Source organism: Syngnathus acus, chromosome 6 (genome assembly GCF_901709675.1).
Source record: "Syngnathus acus chromosome 6, fSynAcu1.2, whole genome shotgun sequence".
In the NCBI taxonomy this organism is placed as follows: Eukaryota; Metazoa; Chordata; class Actinopteri; order Syngnathiformes; family Syngnathidae; genus Syngnathus; species Syngnathus acus.
The window spans coordinates 10,069,729-10,096,069 of NC_051092.1; the positions used below are offsets into that span (position 1 = coordinate 10,069,729).

Below are 26,341 nucleotides of genomic sequence, written 5' to 3' on the forward strand. Positions count from 1 at the left end.
CGGCAGTAACAAAGCAGCAACACGGCAGCACAGCACTAACAGGGCTGGTTAAAAAAAATACCAGTAAAAGTCACTGAGAGCCATCTTCATCTTCCTCCTGTGCACTGAAACCATCGAAGTCTTCCTCAGTGTCGGATTGGAATAGCGTCAGATATACTTCGCCATACACTTTCTCAGTCTCTCTTTCGTTGTCGCTTTTATGCATTTCTCCGAGCATTTTCCATGATGAGGGTCTGTTCATGCTAATTTTATTCATGCACAAAGCGCTAAGTTACATTAAACTAGCGAGCTACACATATAGCTACAGAGTGGACGTGACCGGGAAATAAAGAAAGAAAACGGTGACGCAACAAGATATCATCAACAATCGCCCAGTGCCCCCTAGTGACCGGAAGAAACCTCTACAATGCATGAGCAGCTGTAGTTCCTACGTTAAGAGCCAAATCGACTGCCTTTAACTTAAAAGCGGCATCACATGCATTTCTTTTGTCCCCCATAATGAGGGTTTGTGTATAAAAGCTTCGTTTCTTCAGTAATGTCCGTCTTGATCTCGTTCTGTCTCTTCTTTGTGTCAATTATACGGCACTATTTGCCTGGCGGATGGACATGCGATCAACACACCACTCTTCTCCCCAGCGACCGTGTCACATATCTTTCCGCCCAGCAAAGCGGTGCCGCACAAGAGCAGTCCACAGCCTTTTTACGAGTGTATAAGTGATCAAGTCATCACAGAAATCACGAAAAATCCATAGATACGCCGGGTTCAAAACTTGAGCAAAAAGTAGCGGCTTATAGTCCGGAAATTACGGTAGTTGATTTGAAGTCCACCTAGGGCGAGCGCTTCAAGCAGCGCTTGTCAAGTCTGCTGTCGAAAGGATTTAGGAGCGGGCTTTTGATTGACAGAGTGGAGCGTCCCGTCCATTGCCCACCAATGAAGTGGCCCCATCCATCACAGAAAAGTAGGCACAAATGTACCCACCGCACTGTGAAATATGGCGCTGGAGAAAAGTGTTGCCATATTTTTGTCTGCACTAAATGGAATAAAATACCTAGGGCCATGTCAAAATGAATAAAACAAAAATCTCAAATGAGGTGAAATATGGGAAGGTGCCACGGTAAATCATCAGGCAGCTACCTTTCCGTGATCCTTTTCACGCCCACCTTCCATTTTCATCTTTGCAAAACAGCTCGAGCACATTTTAGCATCTGTCAGCAATATAAAGGGAACCTGCTGTGCACTCAATCAAACACTTGCCAGTTTTGATTTTTTAAATACGTCTGCAATGTCTTATAGTACATGCAAAAATTAAAGGCGCGATATACAGTACACTATACTTATCTAAAACTTAAAATATATGCATATTTCGGTTCAGTTCGATACAAAGAGTTCTGTAAAAAGTGAAAGAATAAACATGGATTCGCACACAATTATTAATAAACATTATTATTTCTTGTCATTTATTTCACAAATCAAAAATCGTTCAATGTCTATCCATGCCAGATGCATATAGTGTTGGCAGAAAAAATAAATGTTCCTTCACTGGACGGCAAAAGGTACAATCTGCGTACCCACCAGAGGTGGGAGCAAGTCACATACATGCAAGTCTCAAGTCATAGCCTTCAAGCTTCAAGCAAGCCCCAATTAAGTTACAGTAGGAAAAATAAAAAAGCAAGTCCAGACATTACTCTGTTCAAGCATGTGAAAAGTCTTACTTGGCACAACATTTTGTATATTGAAATTGAATGATGTTTTTTTTTTTTTCCTGTTCAAGAAATAAAACATGCACTAGATTCCTCACCTCAAATAAAAACCCACTCGATTGTAACAAAGCCCTTTTTGGCTCTTTGTGCATCCTTAAAATCTGTTAAAATTCCATGAAGAGGGCCAATCCCTATGTTGTACCTCTAATAAACCCAATTACATCCAAAAGTCCTCAGGAAGCCTGATTATATAGACAATGAGGGTTTGAGGACACAAGGGATGAATAGGTCATTAAGGAGGCCAGAGAGATGGAGTGGATTTACAGCCTAGCGAGGGGAGCACAAGGAGCTTTAAGAGTCCAGGTGGGCAGGGATGCGCTGCCATCACTTAATTGTGTTTAATACCCAGTAAGGGGAGCTTGTCCAAGTGTGTCGCAGTCTTGAGTGAGTGCGAAACTAGCCTGCCCCCACTCAATCTGTCCACTCTTCCATTCTTTTGCCACTTGTACTCCTCCTATTACTGACCACAGCACAATGTCAACAGACCTCTGTGCCAACACCATGAGGGATCTTTTCAGGAAAAGCTCTGATCTTGAAGGTTATCTGACCTTGGCATGGGTTCAAGAATCACCTTGAGCCATTCTTTTGAGCTCTTTATCTTCTTTCAGCTGTTGAACACTGTTGATATCCCATTTGCAGGGAAGGATTGATGACTCCTCTATATACTGTTAACTGCAGTAAACATGAATCAGCTATGCAGCTGTACACCTTGCATTGATGTCACATCAATCAAAACTTGTGACCGAAACACAGGTTGATAGGGAGAAATTGGCCAGTTAACAAGGTTGTATGGAAAAAGGGAATGCATTTACGTCGCAATGCATCATCTAGGTATGTCATTTGTATCAGTTTAAGCAAGTAACCATGTTTTTTGTCTTTTTTAATCAGACACTAAGCATGGAGGTAGAAGCGCTGTGTATGCAGCTTTACAAAGTAAAGGTACGTATGTCCCTAAATAGTTGAGACCTGGAGTGTATTCCTGCTTTATTCTATGGAATGCACTTCCCAAAATGGAATGTTTTATTTATTTATTTTTGTTTGATTTTTTTACGTTTGCTATTTATGTATAACGCTTCTTTACAGTTATATTTTTTCAAGATCACTACAAATCGAGTATTGTTGAGATGTTATCATCCAGCATTTTTCCAAAGCTTTCTTTTCTAAAGCATTAGAATATCTTTACTACGTAATGTGATTTTTTTTTTCTACATCAAGAAAGTAACTTCAAGTTGACTGAGTTGTGTGACCTTTCCATAAGTGTTTGCCAGTATTTGGAATGCCAAAATGGAACATAATGTTTAAATGCCATTTGTGATGGAGCCAGGGAGAGAGTGGATAATATAAGGTAAATGCAGGAAATGAGAGGGCATGCGCGGTCACTCTTTACAGTGAGATAAATGGGGTCCTGTTTTTTAGGGGGTCTCTCGACAAACTTGAGGTGACCGCAGTAAACAGTGAGTGGCGACTGTGAAGCATACTGTATGGCCAATGGAGGAAAGAATGTGGTCAAGGGAATCAACATTTAGGAAGAGAAAAGAGGACTAGAAAGGAAGGACGAAGGACAAGTGAGATGTGCAGGAGTGGAAGACAGATTGCCCGAAGAGAGAAGTAGGAAGAGGAAAGTTGAGATTGACTCTTCATCCAAGTGGCCAACAGCGAGAATAATCAGTGCCTGCAGTAAGTGGCTCAGTGTCACAAGTTCTCCCACACAAACCTTACTTTTATCCACCCCATAAGGGGACGATGTCTGCTGGACATACGTATATGTCTATGAGCAACTTTGACCTTTTACCATCCTGGACAGTCACTTAGAGAGTACTGTGTCAAGTCGAAAGGAATGACAGCTTTTGTCCAATTATTGTTGTTGTCTAAGGCAGCCTCCACAAGAAGTTAACATAATTGGGAATGAGGTCTTTACGTCGTGGGTGTGTGCACGTATGTGTCGCTACAGTTTATGGTCTGTTTTCATTAAATACAGACCAGCTAAGAGTGTGGAAAATGAAAATGACAGTTTTCCATTAAAAAAAAAAAAAAAAACTTGGTAATGGTCTTTTAGACAGCGTTTTTACCACGAGTAGTGCAAAAATTTATACTGTGGAAAATGCTGAATGCATTACTGAGTAGAGGCCCCTCTTATCACTTGTGTTTTGTTTTCAATCCGTCCGTCCGTCCGTCCGTCCGTCCGTCCATCCATCCATCCATCCATCCATCCATCCATCCATTCACATCAATACTATTTTTTTAATAGTACCTTATATACAATCATTCAAAAATCTCTACCATGAAGAATCTGATCTTAAACAAAATGGCTGATTTTATATAGTGATAAAGATGAATTGTGCTAGAGAATAAAACCCATTTTCAGATTGAACACACACATATCCACAGTTGAAATAATTGCAGCCTGCCCTACTAAAGGGTAATTAACAAAAGGCATCCCAGACCCACATCCAAGCAACTTTTACATTCAGTGAAATCATTATTTTTAAGTCTCTTAAATCTCAGAAATCGAATATTGATCTTCGCCAAGCAGGAAATAAATACAACTTTGGATTCAATTTAAAGATTTCACTGCCTGGTCATTCCTCTGTGAATAATATAAAGGCAATGTAAATTGTATAACCAGCAAATTATTCACAGGGTCCGCACTGGTGGCTTAGGAAAACAGTGCTTTCAAACTTGGAATAAGCACTGCATGAATTCAAAGACAGGGTGTAAGATAAAAAAGCTATATCGGTCCAGTTAAACTTTGATTCACCCTCTGGATTCCTGACAGAATCGCAAAACATGCTACTTTCTATGAAGATGTACACTCTGTGGACAATTAAGATTTCATGGGGTCAAGTGAATCATGTCTATATTCATCTCTAACTTCCACAAACACATTATGACAGACAAGGTCTCTGTAGAAGGATCACGCTGATGCTTTCATAGTGGAATTTCCCAGCGTCCCACATGCTTAACCAAGAATCTTCATTGATGCCCTACTTTTGGTTATGGTCGATTTACTTAACTGGGCAGAACCTACATGACATTTTTGAAAGGTATTTGCTGATGCAGCTACTACTTCCATTGAAGGGCCTGCATCCCTTTCTCTTTCTCCTCGGAAGAGCTGAAATTCCTGTCCATGGCAGTGTAACCAGAAATCAATCAAAGCAGGAAGGTCTAGACGGCCAAGCTGTTCTCTGCCTGTACTTAACTATCTCTGCTGTCTGGCCTGACACATGCACACTCTAACACCTGAAAGCATGAGACACAAAAAGAAACTATGGAAATAGCAGATTAAGCAAGATTGGTCACCAATACTCACCAATAGATCTTAGTTATCCCAACAAGACTCTTCAATCAGAAGAACCCACAGGCACTTCAATTACGCTAGGGAACAAGTGGGAGAGCACTAGTCACACTATGATAGGGACCAGAAAAAACTGACTGCCACACACACACACACACACGCACACGCGCGCACACACACACGCACACACATATATATATATGAATAAACTTATTGCTGGTGTCTGCTCAGGTTTTGTGCTATGACTTGTGTTAATGTAGGCTATACACATGCGTATGTGTATAAAGCCCAAAGTCTGGTTATGAATAAATAAATGCTGATTCGCGCAAGACATATCCCTAGCACAAGGTTATATGTGAATATTAATGCCACTTGCTGTATTGTAAAATGGCCAATTTTACGATGGCTCACAAGTCACACAGTAAAGAGTTCATGTGTAAAAAAATAAATAAAGTCCAACAATTAATGTGCAGGCAGTGCCCTTTTATGACTTTTTTTCTCCACATAAACTCCCTCGTCTGTAGCGGCACACAGACATTTGGTTGGAATAAATATCTCACCCTGTCTGCTCGTGCAGCCAAGCTGGAAATTCTCAGAGGCATGCAGACTCTTGGACAGTCTCCCATTGAGGTTGACTCGTCAAAGAGCTTAATGAGCATGCTGGCTTAGCAGAGGCGGAGTGAGGCCAGAAACTCAAGTATTGGACAGGTTAGACACTTAACCTGTTCCCAGCACTCTACCAGGACCTGAGGCACAGAAGGCTCAGGAAATGGGAAATCCCCGGTGGGCTACATGGCAGCTATTGTGAACAGTAAGTAAAGGGAAAGCTATCGTCTCAGCACCTTTTCCCTGTTTCTTTTTCATTCCTCTCAATATCAAAATAGGTTCAGGATTTAAAAGATCAGTGTGGAAGGCAGCAGCTAAATGGGCTCATAAAGAATCTTCTTGCACCTCAGTCAGTGTGAGTTCTACGGCCATATTTCCCAACAAAAACTGCCAAGAAGTGAAATGCTATCCTCAACTAGAAACATCTTCAATTCCTTTATAATTTACGATTCCAACCATGCACAGCGACTTGGTGGAATGAACTGAGGTGACATAGGTTGGAAGGTTGCCTGAAAAGTAAAACACCGTGTTTCAAATGTATGAGTGTTTGGGGCTTAGAAAGAGGTGAAAACGCTGGTAGCCTTTGTGACCTTCTACGGTCAGACTGCAGTGGTCGGTTTCAGCTATGAGACAGACAGAGGTAATGAGAGGTAATACTGTATAGTTTGTGCATGCACTCGTGTGCTATCCTTAACTTGGAATAAAACAGCATGGCCTTACTTCAGGGATGCTCAGCGAACTGCACAGCCTGCCAAGACCTAACCCCTATGCTGCTAAAACAACCATCAAGATGATGAACATGAACATTTCTATTGGCTAATACATATACTTGAACGAATGCCAAAATAATATTGGGGTTAGGGTTGTGTGAGCATAACTGAGTGCGAAGCAGACCAAGTCTGTTTCATATTTGTACTTTCATATGGGTTGCAAGGGAGTGGAACTAATTTCTATCAAATACAGAACAGAAGAATAGTGAACATCTTAGCATATGTTTATTCCTGGAGCTGTGACTGTGTGAATGAAAACAGTGCTGTTATGCAAGATGCTACATTATGCATCCCTGGAAGGACTGGAAGGAGATAAAGACAGAGAATATGCACATCCTCTTAAGTGAAAACCAGAGCATGAGGCAGATACCTCGCAAAGAGGATATTCGGATTTAAAGACATATAATCAATAGTCTATCTGCATGGCATGCTAGCGGGAGAGTGACTATTTCCCTTCACTTAAAAGGCTTTTGGAATACATTTCTCTTCATACTATAAATTATTCACTACACTTTTAAAGACAGAGATAAAAAGAAGAGGTACGTTTGCAAATCGTATCGCGCATGTTATTTGGAAGTGATGAAGGAGCTTGATGGTGTCCAATTGACTATTTCATCGTTGGCTGTATTTGCTGCCCTTCACCTCGCCTTTATCCTCATATTGATGCTTTTCCTAATTAAAGGGAACCTTCTTTCTTGCCATAGCCATGGTGGAGGTTTGCCATTTACCCTTTAATTCATTCCACAATGCATAATGCATCACATCCCCATTGAGAATAATGAGATGCTAAACAAAAAAACAACAACAACCTTTAGCCTTTATTCTCATTGTTTTAATTTCACTGTCACAGATACAGAAAAACTGACCTCATTTGGGCCTGTGTGCCACAATTGACTTCATTTTGGAGACAATGAACTTAGAGTGGGCGACAGTGTGGAAAACAATACAACAGAGATAAATAGGTAGAGACATCAGTATTCATGAAGGCGCAGCGTGTCTGTGCCATGTGAATGTTGACGACACTATGTCTACGACTGCTCCCCATCCAAAGGGGAAGCAGAGGGAAGAGATTCTATTTCACCTTTGTCATGACAGCTTCAGCACTTAAAGCCAAAAAGCCTACTCATCCATCAATATGAAAACCTCCTCATGTACTATACGAGACTGAAAGGCAAAAAGAGAATTGCTGCAATTTAGACTTGACACTTGCAAAATCAAAGAAAAAAATTGCTGATATACTACACTTTAGGTTGCATCTTAAAGATTTATTTTTGTTTGTCTAAAGCGTGTCCGGGATACTCATATTTTTGCACAACTAAGATGATGTTTGACAGCATACTGTACGCAAAGAGCATTTTGGGCCAACACAAAAATATTCAATAGAAATTTCTAAAGAAAATTCTGCGGATTCATTTTGCCTTGAAACATTGTAGGCAAGATGAAGGAGACCGACAGTGGCACGGATGATTCAATTTTTACTAGTTTGACATCTAAGGAAGAAAACAGTATGAAGTTAGTTCAGGGATGCAGCTCTTTCCTTAACATGCAGCCTCTCAAAGCAGAGCAAGATGCCACATTATTGTTGCAAGCAGCCTCTCAAGTCTAAATATTTTTCACATCTCTTTCAAACCACTGCTCTGACATGTCCAGAATTTGGACATTGTTGGCCCTTAAATGTCCCTTATTTATGCGATGCAAATACACAACTGACTCGAGACCTGATGAGACTGCCCTCTTATGTTGTCTCGTGTTTGTTCAGGGATTGCTTTGTCTCTCCAATCTAGAGGTCACTGGCCCATACTGCATAAACAGCATTGCTGATTTTGCTTCATGATTTTGCACTTGGGATGAACCAGCATTAGTCTGAAAGTGCTGCTTGTTTAAAGGTGTATCGGTTTGTTTTGTTGACTTTTTGTCTCAACTGCCATTTCGCACGCATGTTGACAGATGACGAGCGTTGCGAAGAGTTACCATGTAAACAAAATGACAGTTCCTGTGACGTCACACATCCATCACTCCAGTCTACAAAATTGTACAAATCGATTTGTTAAAAAGCTATGCCCAATCAAACGAGTGAACGAATTACGACTAGTTCATGCACCGTACTCCACACCTTTAATGTGAGTTTGCCCCCTTAAAAACAATTCTCAACCCAAGCTTTCGATACCAAACTAATGTTGAACACCACCAAGCCGTGCACATTAGTTTAAATAGTAAATCTGGCAGTCGTATTTTAATGTCATTTTGAAAAGCTTCCTTTGCTCTTCCCATAAATGGCTCATTGGCTGCGCCTTTACAGTTGACATGCTAATCAGCACAGGAGGAAATGGACTGTATAACTGCTCTCATTCTGGTCAGCCAACTTTTAAGTCCTCTTATCCCCTTATCTCATTGCACTGGACCGCATAAAGCGACAAATCATTAAATAATAGTAGCACATCAATCCCCATATCAATGTTGCAATACAATCCACCCATGTTATTCAGCGAGAACACCTCAGGGCAAACGAAAGGGTGAGGCAGAGACAAGGAGAAGAATGAATACGTGAATGAGGCTTCTCTCAGGGCGAAGTGCTGCACTGAAGATGCTTCAACAAAGCACCTTAAATGAGCTCTGTTGGACATTGCACTCACATCAATTCCACTACAGTGTGCTTACACCGGTTTACAAAGGAATTACTTAGAAGAAACATATGAAAATACGCATGATCAGAACAAACTGCATGAAACCGTCTGTTCTTGGTGTTGGATTTTATCAAATAAATTTCCCCCCAAAATGCGACTAATACTGCACTGCAACATACTATATGTCTTTCCCTTCTTTATTATGCATTTTATGGCTGGTGCGACTTGTACTCGGGAGCGATTTATAGTCCGGAAAATACGGTAATCTATAAAGTGGCCTTAGTTAATTAAAACAAAAATAACCTGTTTGTAGAATTTATGCTTTTGTTTTTTGGGGGATGTGGGGCTAGAACGAATGACACTTCATTCAGGAAGGGAGGCTGCTTTAATAAAGCTCTTTCAGTGAGCTGTGCTTGACACTCCACTCACATAATCTCCACAAGAGGCAAAGTGTGCTTGGTTGGTAATAACATTGGTTTATTTAACGTAAAGCCTCGGAGGCATCTATTGAAAAAACAAAAAACAAAAAAAACAGCATTCAGTCGAGCTGTAAAGAATAAAACAGTCCCCTCCAAATTTTATTGAGCAGAGGCTTTGTTTTACACGGCAACCTCAACAGGCAACAGGAAACTTCCAGAACATTGCCACAATATTTCAAATCCGCAAAAAATGAAACTTGCAATGCAGAAATTCCATAAATCTTAGACAAGTTATTATTTACAGCACTCAATTATTTTTAGGTATTTCAAAATATTTTTAAAACAATACAAACATATTTAATCAATAATATATTAAGACAGAGCAAAATCATTGAATAACAAAATTATAGAAACAATGCTCACTGATGACGACTCACAACAATGATGTGATACAGTAAATTTCCCGTTTCAATGCTGAAATAAAGGTATCTTTTTTATAAAATAAAATAAATAACTTGTGTTGACGTTGAGTTGCTGGCAGGCTGTTTTTTTCTGTATACCTGATTGGCTCCACCACTACCATGCTGTTTTAAATTGCAGTGCAGACCCATGTCAGGATGCCATTTCGCTAACATTATATTCCGTACAGAAAGGGAAAATGTGGGCATGAGCAGCAAGGCAAGCAGCACACTGTGTCAGTATAGACAGAACACAGCCACCAATCAGCGTGTGACAAAATCACGCTCTGATCGATTGAATCAGTTCATACATGTATTTTCTTTGATGTGCAGAATTAAAATTCAAAACAACGGGCAAAATAGAGGCAACCGGCGAATATATAGCCTATAATTAATAACACTTACAAAAACCTATGGTAACTAACGCAGAACCTGCGATGGAAGGAGTTTTTACTGTACAGTACTGAAAAATGGATGATCATGTTTAGTACTTAAAATGTACTTACGAGGCCTGTTTAATTTAACGTAAAACTATATAGTATATTGCAGGAAGTTATGACTTACTCTGTTGTGTAAATGGCAGCAATTTCTTTTTAATATTTCAAAACGTTTTATTTTTCTTTGATTCACCATTTCGTCACCATCTTTCATGGATAAAGCATATTGAGTGGTTATCAGCGAGCGTTGAAAAATAAATGCGCTCTCCCAATAGCTCTTGCATTAAAATGTTAAGAGAATGAATTACAGAGGGAAAGAGCAGGGACTGTACCTCACTCATTCAGTCATAATATTCCTGTTCAGCACCATGATAAGGGAACATGTTTATCAAAGTAATGCAAGTAGACTAGACAACTGGCACAGGGGAGGGCTTATTTCAGAGCATGTTTTGAATCACATTCCCATTCAGGATGAGAACATACAGCCATGCATTTTCAAACTTTACAGCCCATCAAAAATGCTCTCCAGAATTTCTGTGCGACTATAGTCAATGAGTTTCTTTTAACAAAATAAAGTATCTAATTTTAACAGTAAAAAATAACGGTGTTGTATATTTCTGAAATGGCTGGCGATTTAGATATGACAAAGAAAAAAAAAAAATATAATATAAAAAATACGCATATTCAATGCGGAACATATTCCGAACATGCCTGTGCTGCTAAAAACTTGGCTGCATTGAACGGCAAGATCACAGATCATCAGCACAAACAGTGTGGAAGGTTACTGAAAAGATAAAGCTTAAAGCCATGTGTGTGTTGATGTCACATGCGTACAGTATTTGTACATATGACTATTTTAGTCTTAAGTTGCCATTTGATGAATGTAACACTGCAGTGGAGATTTGTAATCAGACACAAGTTCAAAGACATCAGGAGTAAATTAATGTTGCTATTTGGTGTACTGTCATTTCTGTACACGAGCGACCACACTTGGCTGCTCATTTGGCTAAAAGCCAAGGAATGAGTCCTTCAGACACACAAGTGAGTACCACATGAGGTCAAGAGTCCTCAAATATTAATTATGTTAAGCCTGCAATACTTAAACCATTCTTTTTTTTTCAATTATTTGAAATGAGTACACACAGTGCCATCTTGCTCCAAATAACTTGCATGATGAGTGATTCACTTTAAAGCGAGACTATTTAGAATGGAGCCAGCCAAATGGAGATAGTGTCAAGTGGGACGACGGCATAACATCAAAGTAATCAAATGTGTAGCAAACTCCAATAAAATCCTAATTTATTCAACCAATGGCCAAACAATTTACTTCCATTCATTAATACACACCCGCTTATTCTTTCCAATGACCTTTTTCTCCATACAAAATAAGTTTGGATGAGGGATAAAAAGGTCCTTGTTTACTCAGCCCTGAGATTTTGTAACGATCTGGTGGTTATGATGCAGCAGAAGTCTAACCTAGTGCGATAAAAAATCATTACAAATGCCCACAAATGCAGCATCTTTATCAATTTACCAATTCCTGGTATTCCTATAATAAGTAGGTCTGAAGTTATAATGGAATTTTCCACAGAAATATTAACATTACAAAAGATTCATCTCTCAATTCCTCTGAACCCAAACAAATCTTCAGAGGCTTTCTAACGTTTTCAACTTCTCTTTTTGTTTTTCTGACACAATATGCAGATTCTGAAAAATATCCACATCACACCTGTGAAACTTGGTCCAGCAAAGGCAGTTTATTAGCACAACTCTGTGCGCATATACAACTGTGCGCATATACACATCATTCCACAGTCAGGCATTTAGCAGTGCAATGCTGTCAGCGCCACCGACTGGTGAGACATAGACCATAATTTATTGAGTAAGTGAGTGACGATGAAATGTCATACCTCCACTCTCCTTTTTGTTATTCCCTTTAACACAGACAGCATCACAATGTTCAATGTGTGAGAGACAACTTTTAGTATCAGTGCTATTTACACTGAAGAGCATCCAAGAAGCAGAAGGCCTACAGGGGCTTAAATTAACAGGCCTGGTGTGCAACATGCAAGGTAGAATGTTGGTTAACAGCAGAACTGGAGGATAGGTCACACTGTAACCTGACCTCACGTAGAGTAGCAACCCAGATCACCATCAGGTTCATATTTAGTGTTTATTATTGATTCATGTGTGTGTGTGTGTGTGCCTTGTATGTAAAACTCTCGCTTAGTCCTTCCTGCTTCCTAGAATAGTGTGATATTTTTGGCTATGAATCATGCCTTTGCTGTTGGTTTTGTTAACAGTGTCCTCGTGGGAATATTTTGACCCCTGGCTGCTAAGCATGCCTGTGGTCCAGGGCAAAGGCAGTGGCATAACTAAGGTCATTTCCCCAGAAGCAAACACACAAAAAAATTACACAAGTAATTTGAAAATTTCCATGTGACCTTCGCAATGAGCTTCCTTCACAATGACAGTGAGTCATTTAAGTGCAAACTGGGGTGGTGAGAAGCCGCCGGTTGTCCCTACATGGTAGCTGACAGATGATGATCACATCATTATTTTTAAAGTCCCATCAGACTAACCGTTATGACTACTGAGAGTTGTGTTCCTGTGGTGGCGACGCAACGCAAATTAGAAAACGGCCGTACTAATTTCAGTCAAATCACGTATGTCGGAACAGTTGCAAACCGATCATTTTCCGTAAATACCTAGAGGAAGGCTGGAAGGTAATCATTTTCAATGGGAGATTGAGAAAGAGCGAGAGAGCATTATGCCGCGTTGCCTAGTAAGTAGTAGAAGGAGAAAGAGAAGAAGATATGTCAGACCTAAAATAGCAGTGAAGATTTAAGCGATGAGGGAAGCGCAGTGAAAATAATAATGACGGTGATGAACTGTAATTTAGTGATGACGGAAGCATGGTCAAATAAGATGGCGGCCTGATGGAATGACGATTACAGATTTGTCAGGCTTGAAATAATGACGGATGGGGACGGATGACCCAGGCCGCTGACGAATTTTTGTAAGATTTTGTCAATTGCTCACCTCTGTGCTTTCCTATACACACAGCAGGACCATTTGTTATGATTTGACCAAGCTTTTCATCCACTTCTTGCAGACATACTGTTGTGGTCGCTGTAAAGATTTTCTGAAATCACTGAAACTATACTTCATCTGTGTGGGTACATTTATGGTGGGAAAATCTCATCCATTCATTTGCTTTATTTATACAATATATTGCAAACCCAAATCATATAGGAGAGTCAAAAGTAATTTTGACTTTTTAAGCTCAAGCAGCTCATTGACTGATGTTATAAAATAAGCATGCAAGTGTGCTACCTACAAACTGAGTCAGTTAGACCCTGAATATTTCTCGCTCCAAAAAATGCAGTAAGGTCAGCTGAAGTCCAAGCCTGTGAGCTGACTGAGGTAGTTATATATAGAAGCTTGGCTACTGGCAAGTCAACGAGTGCAGGGGACCCGGTTGGGGCTCACTCACAAGGCCTGGTTGATTTAGTGCAAAATCTTTCATCCAAAATCAGACAGTGGGTAATGGAACATTTTCCATAAAACAAAAAAACCATAACAATATTTCCCTTGTGGCATCAGAAGATAAAGTGAATCAATCCAACATAAATGGAAGATCATGAGACAGTAATTGGATGTGCACGAGGAATGTTTCAAAAGCAGGGCGGCGGGGGACATGGTCAAAGGGGTTAAGCCATTTACCTCTTACATTGCATGCCTGTGGGATTCATGGAACATGGCTGGAATATTGCTGTAGTATTTTGGAAGATGTGAGTGAGGCTGTGCAGTGTATGTGAGCACAAAGTTTTAGGGCAAACTGCAGAGCGGCCATCTTTTCAATGTCACAGGCAAATGTGACTCAAAGATAAATTTGATCCACAGAAGCAGGCACATGCAAGAGCACAGTCCACACACACTTCACATGACACGGATATTTATCCTTAACTTAGGTTGAGGTTTAAAGGAGCTGTGTCATGCTATTTTAAGATTTCCATGGTTAATTATAGGCATATATGGGATTAAATGGCACAATGGAAATTCTAATTTCTCATGAAATATGAGTTAGTTTTCTAACCTGGAAGTAACCCGCCTGGTTCACTAAAAGCCCTCTGCATGTTATATTGTTTTGAGTCAGACAATTTGATGGATTGCTTTCAAGAGAATAGAATACATTCATCGACTATTATTTGAATGCACTCTAGTCCCAAATGCATTTCGTCCTTCCAATTTGAATAAAAATGGGAATATTTGATTGATGACCTGTCTTAAAATATAAACCCAAAAAAGTGTGTAAAGTGTATTAATTGAACTTGATTCTAAGGCTCTAGACACACATTCACTGAAGGACGCCGTTAAATTAGAATGAAAGCAAGCAATCAATACGGTAATATGAAGACATACCTTTGCACATTACACGTCACGTGACCCATTAAGTGGACTGCACCCCGAGATTGCGCATATGTACTAGCATTTGTAAGTGTCGGAATAAAACACTTTTTAATCAATCAAGTTTGTGTCTTGTTTCCTTCTTCTGTGGACTTGAAAGCAGCAGAGCAAGTGAAGTGAACGTGTACTTGTCTACTTGTCAGCCATGATTTATTATCTTAAAACAAATCTGCCATCCATTCTGCTCATGGTAACGACTGAGTTGTTAATCCCTTTTAGCTGAAAACAAACACGAAAACTAAAGAAATAAAGACATTCTTGGCAGCAAGCCATTAAATTAAAATTGACTTGGCAGAAGAGATTGAAAGGCCTTCTTGCCCTTTAATGACACTTATTAAGTGTAGCAAATAAAGACCATCTTGTTATGGGATCATAACAACTGCAATGCAAGTAAATTTTGAGTATCATTTAAACGTAGTGCCACTAATTGTATGGACACTCATTGAGCCACGTTGTATGTGTAAGTGTAATGTTTCGATTAAAATGGCCAGGTCTGAAGCAGGATCAGGTCACCCCAGTGGACCTACACCTTGGTCTCATTAACTAAATTATCAAAAAACAACAACAGCAAAACGTCAGACTGCTTTATATGATGCATTTGCTAGTTGTTTGCTTAAACTCACTCCTGTTACTTTCAGACCTGTTACTCAAATGAAGAGGTTCATTCATTTGTCTGTCTCCATGATGCATCCTAAATATAAATCAGAGCAACCTCAACTTGCTCATCTTGATGCGGGGGAGCAGAGATTGTAGTCTGATTCGCTCATGTATAACCAAGCTTCTCGCCCTCTCTCTCATGGAAAACCCTGACAGCTGGCGAAGGAAACTACCCACAACTTGCTCTGTGAGAGTGGATACCTAAATCCACCTCTACATGGAGAACTGAGCCACCAGGCTATGACAAACATCACTGCAGATAGTGCATCAATACGTGACCTCTCTTGAGGCAGGGTCTCATTTCACTTGTTTTCATTGTCTTCTGTTAGCATGCCAGGTATGTCTCACCCAAACACTCTCAATTTCTAGTAAACAAGCTAATTGGCCAAAATCAAAAGCTTGTGTATTTCGACACTGCCTGTTTTTTTCTAACCTTTGCTACTTTTTCAACATCTAAAATGGCAGCGTAAACTTCATTTTTTTCTTTTTTCCAAGAAACCTTCTCTCGTTGACTTTGAGAATTATGAGTCATCGATCACACACAAACCTGTGCAGACTATTCAATCATATTTCTGCTGATTTTGGCTCTAATTTCCAATCAGACACACTATAACTGTATCTCGACAATTAAACCACAAGAGGGAATGAGGAAACGGCAGCTTTGACCTTATAATTCAAATAAAGTTCAATGGTTCCACCTCCCTTTGCCCAGCAGTCTCACCTTAGCTTCCGACGCACTTTTATACCACAGACTCACACTATCCAGAGGTATAAATGCCTTCATTTTACAGTGCCCTTCATTATTCTTCCTCCTTGGAAAGTACACTCATGTCTCCTGTATCACCTCATGAGCTGCTGTTATCAAGATGAAGCTGGACTCTGAGTCCTAAGTAAGGACATTACCAATGAACTTTTTCCATCTTAAAATCACAGCGGTATTTAAATGGCTAAGTGAAAATCAAATTATTGTCTACATTACTCTAGCCGCTGTTTTATTTACAATTACAAGGGGAATTCCAAGAAGAAGAAAAAATCAGAATAGTGCACGCCAAACTTGGTTCATAAGTAATATTGAATGGTTGTTACATTACCATTAAAGTAAATCAATATCAATATGCATTTCAAGCAGATCCAGACGATTGATCAAATGTTGTCTTGTGAGACTTTTGGCTACAAGGAAATCATTCACTGAGAAGTGTGTTTTCTGAGCAACAGTAGTCCATTATTGCTTAATTATCTTAGAAACTCATTTATGGAGCATGACTTTGATCACAATGAGGTGGTTAAATTGGCTCTGTATATATATATATATATATATATATATATATATATATATATATATATATATATATATATATATATTATAAAAGACATTTCACATTCTTACCCTACTAAAGTCAATGACATTCATGAAAGAATGCAGGCCTCTTTTGGGGATGTTTTTGTCCACTATTGCAGTGACAGAAGCACTTTTTATTCAATTCTATTAAAATGAAAATTTCCTGAGGCACACTCTGTGTCTCAACTCTATGTTGGCCCGGCAAAGGTGAATTAATCTAAAGGCTCTTAGGGCAAATATACTGACATAGAGGAAGAATCTGAAGAGCACTCCAGTGATGTATGCAGCTCTTTTGAATATCAACGTTTCCCGTGTACACATTCTCATGGAACTTTGAGGGCAGAAAAAAAAGCCATAAAAGCATTACCATTGTAAAGGAGTCGAAAAATGTAGCGCTATACTGAATATTTACTTTTTTTCTCTCTTTGGCAAAAAATTAAATCCTCCTTTATGAATGCATCATGAATGGTGCATCTGTATGGAGAAAACAGCACACAAGGCAAAAATGATTGGTAATAGTTAATCTCTGCGTTTGCCTCAATGCCATTGTGTAAAAGTGATAAAAGCAAAGGTCTTAGCTGATAAAGCTGCTATTTCCTGACAGCTTGGTTGGTAGCGTAGAGCTAACTGTTTGGATTTTAAACAGGAAGTGTCAGAAAAATAACCACAAGGGTAATTGGCTTTTGGCGGCCGTGTTTATAGCAACATCACTTTTTTAATGATTGCCGATGTCAGGTCTTACTATCGTTGAGAAGCAGAACTCATCAAACGTTAGATGGATGACCCACTTGGGATACATGAGCTGTTTACGCAACTGATGATGTGTTGTCGCAATAGTAATTTTGTAAACAACGTGACATCACTGACTGTGATTGTTGGTCTGCCAGTCAACTGTGAAACACTAAAAGGTTAATTATATAATATTAAAAAGTATATAATATATGCCACACACATTAATAACTTTGCAAAATAGGGCTATCAAATGTAGGCAGACCTTTTACTGATATACCTCAAAATATAAAATCTGTTATGAGCAACATACTCTGTTTTTGTTACATTCATTCTGTTTGTTGTTTTTTTGTTTTCTGTGATTTAAATATGGCACTTTATTTATTGTATTTCATTTTATTAGATTTTTTCCTCCTTTCATGTTTTAAAATAAGTTCGAAATAAAGACATAGCAAATCAAATCGACTGCTTTGTTACTATTAAAGTGCACTCAGCTATTTATTTGTGAAAACCATAACTACAGTTTCATTCGCTACTCCATATACCAGTCTTGCCAGACAGAGCAACACCGATGAACAAAAATGGACAAAAGGGTGATAGTGTGAAAACATCCCATTCAGACAGCAGACACTGTAATAATCTTTAAGTAACAGGTTAATTTTGTGGCCCAGTGCCAAAGGTTTGTGATGATTTATCTCATCTGCATGCAAATATGCATGCAATTCCATTAATACTGGAGTCTTTTGAAGATAATTAATGTAATAATACATGCACATGATCTTTTTATGGTCGCACAGATGGAGAGAGGTAGCCATTGGTCCTGCCATCTTTGGATTGTTGTACTTCTTGCTTTTGATTTTTTCTGTGGACATGCAGGCAAATGAGAGAAGATTCCACCTGATCTTTAAGAGGAAATGAGAGCTGTTGTGATTGACGACTTGCGTGAAGTCATCCATCAGGCCTGGCATACAGTGGGCTGACACCACCATATCCATCCCGTGTGGTTTGGAGCAGTCCAACTCTTGAGCTATATTTGCTAGCTGACATTAATGCCTTGCTCCTGCTTGACTCTCTAAGCCTCCCCCTCACTCATTTTTCATGACATTGCAAATCTATGCCTACCCTATCCTGTGCTGCAGTACAGCATTTGATAGCATACCTTTAGCAGGTGAGGAATACAATGTGACAATGTCTCTATAAATATAAAGTAAAAGAAATAACCTGCTACATGTGCGCATATAATATTTTGTGTTATGTAATACTATGGGAGGAGCACCCCTCAATATGATGCTGGCAGAGCTGCAACCACCCCCAATTTTCATAAGAAATCCATTGTTAATTGGAAATTTTATGACAGTGTCAATCAAATATGCAGTCTTGATATAATAAATTTCTCATGTTGAACTGAATCACAGAGACATGACATGATGTACAATGGTTATATGTGCAAACTAAAAACACAGGGATGTTTGTTTCTTCTGTTTTCACGGAACTGCCCTTTCTTATCATTTTATAGGAACTATAAAAGTTAGTTTACTTGAATCGTATCAGCTGTGAAAAGGATGTTACAATAGTAAATTGAAAACGCATTTCAAACTAGGTAGTCGGGAATAATAAAAATATAAAAGCATTAACAGTAGAATATGTTTTTTTTATCTAAATGCATTCAGGTTAGGAATGGTGACAAAAACTAGAAATCAGTGTGCTGCTAGCACTACCATAAATGAATAAACATGGCAATATATGTATAACTCATTGTATGCATCATTGGACTTTACATACAATCGTTAACCTAAAAGTCTTTGCTTGTTAAATGCCCTCTCTTTAGCTAGTGCAAGTTATTTTGGAAAAAAAGATAATGATTCTGATGAATCTCATCAAGATGCCTCCTGGACGCCTCCCTGGGGAGGTGTTCCGAGCATGTCCCACTCGTAGGAGACCCCGTGGACGACCCAGGATGCGCTAGAGAGACTATGTCACTCAGCTGGCCTGGGAACGCCTTGGGATAGCCCGGGATGAGCTGGACGAAGTGGCTGGGGAGAAGGAAGTCTGGGCGTCCCTCCTCAAGCTGCTGCCCCCGCGACCCGACCCCGGATAAGCGGAAGAAGATGGATGGATGGATAGACTTGTTAGGGCTGTGACATTCGGCAAATTACATTTCAAGTTTAATTTCAAAGTGACAGCTTTCCCTCATACTGCTTCTATCGATTTTCACATATTGATTTATTGTTTTGTCAGCTTAGCTGCAAATACGTGAAATATGGCCTTATTTAGAATAAAGGCAAAAGCTAAACTATTGCTGTCTGTGTAAACGTTGACTCTAACTCAAAATTCTTATTGCTTTTCTTGTATTTATTCAGTTAAATACTGGTTCAAATATGTTCTGAGCACAAGATAAAAACAGCATAAGGAAACGAACACGGACAAACTAGCAGTTTCCGCCTTGAAATGCAATGGGGCAATAGAAGATAATCTAATTCTCAGTGAAAAGTCGATTGGAATAGCTAGTCAAAAAGGTTATCCTTTCATCTCAACTTATCGTTATTGTCTTTTGGTTTGAATGTGGTTCCACTTGATGTGTCCTGCGATTGGCTGGTGACCAGTCCAGGGTGTACCCCACCTCTTGCCCAAAGTCACTAAGATAGGGTCTAGCAGATCCATGACCCGAGTGAGGATAAGCTGCATTGAAGATGGATGAATGGATGGATGAAACACACCATTGGGCTTTGTTATGACCTCTTTAATTTTCCTCTTGATTGAGCCAGCCCATTAGTGCTTTCCAACCTCAGAGAGACACACCAGGGACATGGAATTGCTGAAGAAAACACACAAACAATAGGGTCATGTGCTCGAGCCAGTCATGCCACAGGGGCTGACTTCAGCTTGGAGTTAATTAATAGAATGTTGAAACTGGTCGTGACTTTTATTTTTGGAGCCTCAGCAGAAAATAAACTTTGTGCTTATGAATTAAAGATGCAGTGCAATACCCCCGCCCCATAACTGAATGAGGGCTGACAATTTGAGAGACAGAAGCAAAATAAGACTGTACAAGGCTACTTTTATTGCTTGTCTTCTGCAGTTGTATGCCTACTATGATTTTCCAGGCTAGGATTCAGAAACAATATCTGGGCAGCTAAACACTAAATAGGCAATGTGACATGAGTCACCTTTTGGAACATCCAAGCCTTCCCAATCCATGGTCCACCACCTCAATACTGGAAGCAAGACTCTCTTTCACAGTCATAAAATGATACCAAAACTTTATCTTTGGGTGCGTATTTTTCACCACAGATACAATTTTACTCACTCTTCATTCTGGGATGTAGGAGCCTAAAAAAACTAAAACAACTAAATGCGAGACAGCAGGCTTTTACAGGAACTTACAGCCTTCCCAAATTCTTCAAAAACGATCAAGATTTGTTATATGGACGGGTAGAATTGTGGAAACAAAAAATTCCAAACATATTTCAGAGGGGGCCAGGTGTGTTGCAACAGGGAGACATAGAAAACATTTGAATATTGTGAGGCAGAGTTGCAGGTTGTTGGTGCAAGCCTAGTGGGAGGCAGTCTTTTGCTTGAATGAGATTCTCTGTAATTAAAAGCAAATCATGTCTTTTGGGACACAACAATGAGACTCAAGTTGTTTGACTAATCATGGAGGCCAAAAATGGAAACCCAATTGAAACCACAGGTAGCCAGCTTTCAGAAGGCACGTTTACGATTAAGACACACACACATCCTCGATTCTAGTGATAGTAGTGCGTAATCAGACATAGGAATGCTGCAACTACATAAATTACAGGAAATAGAGTTGCACATGAAAGAAGCACAGACAATATGTGTCAGCATGTCATCTCTATTTTCTTCCATAATCACAACTGAACACTATAGTAAATTTGACTTTAATCAAATAAGAACATTCCTTGGTTTCGTCTTTATTGGTCCTGGAAATGGAGAGAAAACCTCCAACTGAGACTTTTCTGCATGGCTGCATCTCTTTTGCAGACACACCAAAAATATACACGGATGTGCGTCTTCCTTCACACAATTATTCTGTTAGTGAACTGTTTGAAGAGCTCAGTATAACACACGACTGCATTTCATTTCCAGACGCTGGCCTGAGAGAGGTGGTGCTTGGCCTTGCTTCTCACTTGAAATATTGAGGCCAAAACACATTGCATGATGTATGTGGACGGAAAAGGCAATTGAAAGAATTATGTCTGCCTACTTTTTTCCTTATGCAGTATGATTCCATAGTTACTACTCTAATGAAAAAAACAATACAAGATATTTTCCATCGCCGCCAAACTGTCATTCAAATGCATGCAATAATGTCAAAAGAATGTCACAGGGTGAAGCGTGAAGTCTTAAGAATTCAAACGTGCTGCCAGGCTGGATTTCTGTCCATTTGAATGGATGAATGACATCAGCCTGCTCGTGGAAAGGAAGCATCGTAAATCAGTAGTGTCAAGCCGCACATTTTTTTTTTTCATGCAGATGCGACCTGCACTTACAGTATCCTCACTTCATCTCCATCTCCTTGCATGACCATCAATAAATAATGACACAGGCTCAGCCCCCGCTAAGTTATATTTCCCTGCTGGATGATGACCCAATATGACCTCGTGCCAAAAAAAGCTCTGAGCTACTTTGTTTTTGAAACTGCAGTTGGCCTAGCATCTGATCTTATTACTTTGTTTAGCCACCTGAAAACGTTTGCATATCAAAGGCAATCACGGATTCCAGAAAAGGATAGGTTATAAAACCTCCTTGAGCTTTCAGACAAAGATGACTAAAGGCTATGTCTGAGAACATGGGCAACATGAGTGAACTGGTGAGATCAGAGGCTCCGCTATGAGAAGAATGATCAATATCCTCCCATCTTTGCTTTCTTTTTTCTCAGAGCAAAGATAGAAACCACTATCCATACAGAATAGGAAATAGGAATGATACTGTTCCAAGCCAAGGTGGAAAGCAGTGGGTTGTGAAGATGGCCAGTTCAATTATTTCGCCATCAGAGCACACTTTGTATTCCAGACAGACACCTGGCGACATAACATTCCAAGAGGGAATGTATTGTTTATTGATTATTGCATTGGAAAATTGTACTTCCTTCCTTCCTTCCTTCCTTCCTTCCTTCCTTCCTTCCTTCCTTCCTTCCTTCCTTCCTTCCTTCCTTCCTTCCTTCCTTCCTTCCTTCCTTCCTTCCTTCCTTCCTTCCTTTCGAGGGTGAATTCCAGCCGACATTGCATGGAAAGCTGGGTACATCCGAGAAAGCTCTCATCCCGGTCACATTTAGCGAGACAAACATTAAACCTCACCTTGATAGAAGCCCTGGATAGGTTGTTAGATAAATACCAGTTACTCACTTCCTGAGCTCTGCCAAGAGAGGATTCTGCCAGACATGCAATCTCCAAATTGCTCCAGGGAATTTGACACTTGGACATGTCTTCCTTGAGGCATGCTGTTTCTGCATATGTGAGTGAAGTGGACTCAATGTAAAATTGATGCAATGTATTTTCAAGAGAAAAAAATCCAAACAAAGTGGCTCCAAAGAGAAATAATAGTGGATTATATGTGTTTCAAGTTGTGTCATATGTAATTTTGTCACAAAAAGTTTTTATTTGTTAATTTTAGGAAGTTGACTGCACAGTGCTTTTAGAGAATGAACACACCCCTTTTAAAGTACCATCTTCTACCTGATGTAAAATATTCAGACTACGGTCAATTATTAATAAAAAAAAAATCCAAGAACATGACCCAGGTTATGTTATGTTCTTGGATTTTTCAAGTGGGGGTAGGTAGGAAAATGTCTTGGGTTGTGACGTAGATGCTATTGTTATTCCAAGGCATGCAGCTACAGAGACAGCTACACTATAGTGCTTTACGTCAATTAATTGCACTAATCTGAGTGTGTAAAAGTAAAGTGTGGGAAAAAACATCAAGAACATCCATAAAGATGATGAAGACTACTGCTGATTGGGTTACCAACAGACTTCCTGAAGTTGTCACATCTTGCAGTAAATGGCTCCTGGTACCACATTGAACCAGTCTCAGGGAGTTCAAGTTTATTGGTTCCCACAGGCTCCAAATGTCACATGAAAAAAATGAGGCATTTTGTGGAAACTCTTCTCTGGTGGCTAGACTGGCATGGAGATTTCTCATGATAAACTGCATGAGGTCCTCACTCCATCTGTATGATAATGCATTCATAATGCATTCCACCAACATTCATTTTCTTACTTTTCCTTTCTGCAGTTTTTTTAGCCATGGTGTTGTTTCACTGTCTGAGTATAACCACCATATGCCAAAGCAGTAAAGGCAGATGGCCACCCACGACAGGCCTGGTTTTGCTTCAATACAGTTAATAAATCAATACAAGAATCAACAACAACAAAAGCTATCTTATGTGAAATTATGCATACATTTATTATACTATACTTGTTGAGAGCCAGCACTTGGTCCAATTTCCAAGCCGGAGTACCCGGGAAAAACCAATGCAGACAAGGGCAGTACGTGCAAACTCTACAAAGAGAAAGTAAGAACCAAGATCTGAAAGCACAACATCTTAAATGTGAGGCGAACATGCAAACCATTTCTACACAACACTCACAAGTAAGCCAAAACACATATCTAGATGCTCACGTGAAGATTAACCATCCTGAGTTCAAATATGTTAATTTATCAAAAGTATATTGTAAGAATGTATTATCATAAGCAGTTCACAAACTATTAAGAGCCCACATTTTGTATCTAAGAAAATATTTTGTTCATATTCAAAATATAGTAATTTTGCTTATGAACCTGGTTTGGAAGTGTGCGGTCCTATATACTTCCAGCATTACACATGTAGGGGTGCAGTCAAGAAGACACGGCAGAGTCAAGGGGTGCACAAACAGGGTTGCACCCCTGCTGATTCCATGTGGAAGGAGTGAGGAGTGTTCCTTGTTCAGGGGCACCTCAACAGTAGTCAAGATGTAGCAGAGTAGCATCTCTCCAACACCCAGTTTAACCACAATTATCCATTCGCAAAGTACGCCCCAATGGACGCAGTAATACTCGATGTACAGTATACCTATGTCAAAGAAACAGCACTGATTTTGTAAATGTTGCAAAAACAATTTCAGGCACTTTGCGTTTGACACATTGACAGCGCATATGGCGGTTCTCAAATTAATATGTTATTTTACAATTAACTCAAAAACAGTATGATGATGTTTGTCTCTTTTTATCCTGATTGTAATGCAGTCCAGATTCTCTGCACTCAGGAGACCTGAAGTGTTTACCCTATCAATGTATTAGATGGATACGTTCAATTAGGTCATTAATAAGGCCATCATTTGCTAGATTTGTACATCTACTGAACAGTTGTTTCATCTCTCTCTCTCTCTCTCTCTCTCTCTCTCTCTCTCTCTCTCTCTCTCTCTCTCTCTCTCTCTCTCTCTCTCTCTCTCTCTCTCTCTCTCTCTCTCTCTCTCTCTCTCTCTCTCTCTCTCTCTCTCTCTCTCTCTCTCTCTCTCTCTCTCTCTCTCTCTCTCTCTCTCTCTCTCTCTCTCTCTCTCTCTCTCTCTCTCTCTCTCTCTCTCTCTCTCTCTCTCTCTCTCGCACGCGCACGCACGCGCGCACGCACTCTCACTCTCTCTCACTTGCTCTCTCTCCCCATCTCTTTCTCCACTATTTACAGAAATATCTCTTCCATCATAGATGCTTCACTCCAGTAGCTATCAGTTGGGCGACATTTCCTCCTCCCTTGACTACAAGCAGAATTCATGTGGATTGGGGAAACCATCTGGCAACATTTCTCATCCCAAAGGATGACAAAAGACATTAAGATTAATACTTTGTCAAACAGAGCTTGCTGTATTCAACGAGCCTTGATTAAATGTGCTTAAAAAAAACATGAAATATGAGACTGTAAGTCATATTGTAGCGAGAACAGCAGGTATTCAGGTAAATATTCATAAGAGACAAATTATAGTCCCAGATGATGATAATGGTGCTCGAATGAAATTCTGGAAAACACCCTGATTAGGATTCATTGTCTGATTCACATGAATATTTATATACAATCAAATAAGCAAGCCATTTAGTGATTAGATTCTGACCCTAATATTAACAATAAAAGCTGGAAAAAAATGTGTTGCCTCAGAGGGTTTATTGATTATTTACATTCATTTGTATTAATTATCCACTCCTTATTTCACATCTCATGCGAGTTACTTGTTTTTGCTATGTAATTCATTCTTAAGGCAATTTTTTTTGTTTTTTTGGCAGTGATTTAGCATCAAATTATATCAGGGCTTGGCAAATTTTGATATTCAAAGAGCTATTTGGACCATTTCCTGCAAAAAACAAACCAAAACAAACAAACAAAAAACAACGGGCCACAAAACATCTTGACATTTAAAGAGAGGATAACAATGAAGGGGTCATTTTTCTTATTACCGTAATGTATACCAAAAACATGTTTTGCATTTATGAAATTAGTTAACCGCTCCAGAGAACATAATTTTGTTTATACATATAAGCAAAATTCAGCAAAAAAAAAGACGCTTGGTTGACTTTTACTTTCAAATTAAATGGTTAATTAATATTGGAGTTATCTTTGTATTTCTGAAAAACAAAAAAATTATATATATCCAACTTATGTGATTTGGTGCACATCAAGCAGTGTTGTGTGTTATCTTGCCCTTGTCAAAATTGTAGCTACAAGTACTCAAAAAATGGAATGTAAAAGAGCATTTTGATCTCCTATAGACTCTTAATAGTCATTTAC

General features: G+C 39.3%; 1 protein-coding gene across 2 annotated transcripts in view; it reads right to left on the minus strand.

The window, feature by feature from the left end:
- tspan9a (tetraspanin 9a) overlaps window positions 1–26,341 on the minus strand; it is a 139,508-nt gene that overhangs the window by 19,057 nt on the left and 94,110 nt on the right. The window lies entirely within an intron of this gene.